General features: G+C 47.0%; 1 pseudogene; it reads left to right on the forward strand.

Moving 5' to 3' along the window:
• Positions 1–3,421: 3,421 nt before the first annotated feature.
• LOC117804528 lies at positions 3,422–3,575 on the forward strand (annotated as a pseudogene).
• The last annotated feature ends 1,110 nt before the right edge of the window (positions 3,576–4,685 follow it).

Below are 4,685 nucleotides of genomic sequence, written 5' to 3' on the forward strand. Positions count from 1 at the left end.
CCTGGGTGGCGCAGTGGTTAAGGGTCTGCCTTTGGCTCAGGGTGTGATCCCAGTGTTCTGGGATCGAGCCCCACATCAGGCTTCGCTAGGAGCCTGCTTCTTCCTCTCCCATTCCCTCTGTTTGTGTTCCCTCTCTCGCAGGCTGTCTCTCTCTGTCAAATAAATAAAATCTTTTTTTAAAAAATGGCTGAAATTTCTTTTTTTTTCTTTAAAGATTTTTATTTATTTATTTATTTGACAGAGAGAAAGACAGCCAGTGAGAGAGGGAACACAGCAGGGGAGTGGGAGAGGAAGAAGCAGGCTCCCAGCAGAGGAGCCTGCTGTGGGGNCTGTGGGGCTCAATCCCAGAACACTGGGATCACGCCCTGAGCCAAAGGCAGACCCTTAACCACTGCGCCACCCAGGCGCCCCTGAAATTTCTTTTTAAAACTGATGAAAACTACAAACTCACAAATCAAAGCTACTCAGAAAGTAACTTCTGCCTTGCCACTGGGCTCTGGTAGAAATGGAATGTTTCCATGGGAATCAACAGTGACTCTGAGGCCAGAGTTGCCCTTCACCAGGTTCCATCAGGCTACCAAGACACAAAGTCAGGTAGATACATCATGATCTAAGTGGCAGATCCAGGATTGGAAGGCTTCATGCAGATGCAGAGGGAGGTGGTCCAGACCCTTGGTCACCTACCACTATAGCAGCAATATCTATCAGCTCCCACCAATTGTCTCAGGGATTCCCTTGACACAGTGACAGAGGAACAAAAAGCATATGCTGGATTCATAGGAAGGTTGGCTCAATATGTTGGTATGGGCTGAAAATGGCCTGTTGCCGCACTGTATCGCCATTCAGCAGCTGCCCTGAAAGACAGTGACAGTGGTGAGGGGCAGTCACCCCCATAGTCAAAGCTTCAGGCAGTGAATTTCACCATTCACTTTGTGTGGCAGGAGATGTGGCCTGGATTCATGGACAGTGGCACATGTATTGGTTGGTTGGGAGCCTGGAAGGAACAATCTGACAGTTTGGGGACAAAAAGTTCTGAAAACAAGGCATGTCATGGGACCTATGGGAATTGGTACAAAGAGTGAAGATCTTTGTATTGCATGTTAATATTCACCAGTGAGCACCCACCGCAGAGACGCTAAACGACCAAGCAGATAGAATGGACTGGCCAATGAGCATAAGCCAGGCTCTGTCCTCTGCCCCCATCGTGCTGGCACAGTGGTCTCCCCCATGAAGTAATCATGATAGCAGAGTGGAGGCCATACATGAGCCCAACAGCATGGGCTCCTTGTAACCAAGACTGACCAAGCTACTGCCACTGCCAAATTAAGCTGTCACCTGTCCCTGCAGGAGCCAGCAAGCTACTTGTTGGCAATTGATTACCTTGGATCCCTTCTATTCTAGAAAAAGCAATAATTCATGTTCACCAAGACTGCCATGTATCTGGATAAGGATTTGCCTTTCTGCCTACAATACTTAGCACCACTATCAAGAGCTCACGAAGTGTCTGACTGGCTGACATGGAATCCCACATAACTGCCTAGTTACCAAAGGAACTGTTTTATGGCAAGGGAGGCATGGCAATGGACATATGACCAGGAGCCCACCGTTCCTACCAAATATGCACCATCCAGAAGTTGCTGGTGTACTAGAGTGATGGGCTAGCCACATGGAGATTCAGATGAGCTTCCAACTTGGAGATGACACCTGGAAGGTGGAAAGCTAGCCTCCGGAAAGCAGTGTGTATGCTATATCAATCACCACTCTACGAGGCTCTGTACCTAATACATACAATACCCAGTGACCTAGTTGAGGAATTTGTGCTTTTGTTCTGCAACATTAAGTGCTGTGGGCCTGGAGATCCTAGAGGTCACCAAAGAAGACAGTTCTACCAGGGGGCATAGTCATGTTGAACCGAGGCTGTCACCTGATCGCATGCGACAACTTGTGCCAGTAGATGAGTGGGCACAGAAGGGAGTAACCATATTGGTAGGGATAACTGACCCTCGTTGCTGGGAGTATGTAGGGCCACCTGCCACACAATGGGGTCAGACAGGAATGTGTTTGGTGCTCAGGCAGTCAGAGCAGGCATTCAGAGGAGTGGGGCATCTCTTGGGGCTCCCACACCCAGTCACGGTAAACAGGCGAGCGTGGCAACATGTCTTGGTGAGGGCCAGCTCCCACGAGCTCAGACCCTCAGGCATGAACCGTCCAGGAGACCCAAAGTGTTAGCTGTGAAGAAAGCTAGAATGGGTGGTAGAAAGAGAGATGTTGAGTATCATTTGTGGTCTGGGGGTCAACTGCAGCAGTGGGGGCTATGGTTCATCTCCGTACCCATCTCTCAGAAGTTCCCCCAGATACTGTGACCCATTAGAATACTGGAGAATTTGTGTCTGAATGGACTGAGCTTCCTGGGAGGAACAAGTAGATATGAGCAGTTCAAGGGGTGGACTTCGTAGTCACTGTTGGTGCCCTGTCCAGATTCTCTCTCTGGCTTGGGGCTGGAAGTGGGCCCTGCCCAGGTGCTGTAAGTGTTAGCAGCAGCTAATGGTCCCAGAGCCCTGTCTGCAGTGTCACCCAGCCCAGGAGATCATCTCCCTACTTGGACGTCCAATAACTGGCGGATCCAGGGGCCCGCAAGGCTGGTGCCCTGACCTCCAAGCAGGACCACCTCTGGGACAATTCATACTCCAGAGCTCCTGTGGGATCAGCTAAAACTAGACTCCAGCTGAGACCACTTCCATCCTTTGTTTTTTATTTTTAATTTGCTTTATCCTGATTCCCCCACTCAACTTATCCTGAGAACATTCCCTCTATAAATCACTTGCACAAGATCCCCATTTCAGGTTTTGCTCCTAAAGAATCTCATCTAAGAAAACTGTGTATTAAAAATACCGTCTACAACTCGACACCAAAAAAGTAAACAATTAAGGAATGGGCAAAGGACTTAAATTTTCCGAAAGATATATAGATGGCCAATAAGCACATAAAAAGATGCTCAATATCACTAATCTTCGGGGAACTGCAAATCAAAATCACCATGAGATACCACTTGACCTCCATGAGGACTACTATAATAAAAAAGGAAAGAAAAAGAAAAGAGTAAGTGTTGGCAAGGATGTGGAGAAATTGGAGCCCCGTGCATTGCTGGCGAGAGTGTGAAATGGTGCAGCCACCGTGGAAAATGTATGCTGTTTCCTCAAAAAGGTCAACAGAGAATTACCCTATGACCCAGCAACTCCACTTTGGGGTATATACTCCAAAGAAGTGAAAACAGAGATGCTAACAGATATTTGTACATCCATGTCCATAGCAGCATTATTGACAAGACAGCATTATTTACGGCTGTAATGAATTCCCAATCAAAAGATCAGCTGAGTTATTAGTGACACTGATGAGCTGATTAAAAAATTTATGTGAAAATAGCTCTGTGCAGTGGCAGTATCGTAGCCAATGAGGTTTATCCGAGGCGCGATTGTTGCTAAAAAGGTGAAAGCAGCTCAAAGGTCCATTGTCAGATGAATGGATGAACAATGTGGCCCATCCATACAATGGAATGTTATTCAGCCTTTAAAAGGAAGGAAGTCTGGTGCCTGGGTGGCTCGGTTGGTTACGTGTCCAAATCCCGATGTCGTCCAGGGAGTAAACCCTCAACCTTGGTGTCATTAGCACCACACTCTAACCAACTGAGCCAACTGGCCAACTGTGGGTCAGAATCGTGAAATTCAGACACAGAAAGTGGAATGGTAGGTGTCAGGGACTAGGGGAGGGAGAATGGGGAGTTGTTTCATGGGGAGAGAGTCTCTGTTTCACAGAAGGAAAAGAGTTCTCAGGATAGAGGGTGGTGAGGATTCACAGTAATGTGAATGTGCTTAATACTATAGAACTATATACTTAAAATGGTTAAAATGGTAAATGTTTTTAAAGGCCATTAATTATTTTTTAAAAGATTTTATTCATTGATTTGAGAGGGGAAGACAGAGAGAGAAAGAGAGAGAGCAAGAGCAGGGGGAGGGGCAGAGGCAGAGGGAGAAGCAGACTCCCCACTGAGCAGGGAGCCCAATGTGGGGCTCAGTCCCAGGACCCCGAGATCATGACCTGAGCTGAAGGCAGACGCTTAACCAACTGAGCCACCCAGATGCCCCTAAAATTGTAAACTTTATATTACATATATTTTACCATAATAAAAAAGTTTTAAGATTAATTTTTTTTTAATATTTTATTTATTTATTCAACAGAGAGAGAGACAGCCAGTGAGAGAGGGAACACAAGCAGGGGGAGTGTGAGAGGAAGAAGCAGACTCACAGCAGAGGAGCCTGATGTGGGGCTCGATCCCATAACACCAGGATCACGCCCTGAGCCGAAGGCAGAGGCCCAACTGCTGTGCCACCCAGGTGCCCCTTAAGATTAATTTTTTATTTGAGATGGGGGAGGGGCAGAGTGAATCTCAGGCAGACTCCCCTGTGAGCATGGAGCCTGTCTGAGGAGCTTGATCCTTGATCTCATGACCCCGAAATCACAACCTGAGCCAAACCAAGAGTCGGTGCATGACCAACTGTGCCATGCAAAAGCACCACAATAGAAAAGTTTTAATATTAAAATACACCTTCCTTTTCCAAGAAAAAAAAAAAACGAAACACTGTCTTGGATGGGAGTTGTTTTCCTTCCTTTTCTTTTTTTTGGGGGGG

The sequence above is a fragment of the Ailuropoda melanoleuca genome, chromosome 11, assembly GCF_002007445.2.
Source record: "Ailuropoda melanoleuca isolate Jingjing chromosome 11, ASM200744v2, whole genome shotgun sequence".
NCBI classification, from domain to species: Eukaryota; Metazoa; Chordata; class Mammalia; order Carnivora; family Ursidae; genus Ailuropoda; species Ailuropoda melanoleuca.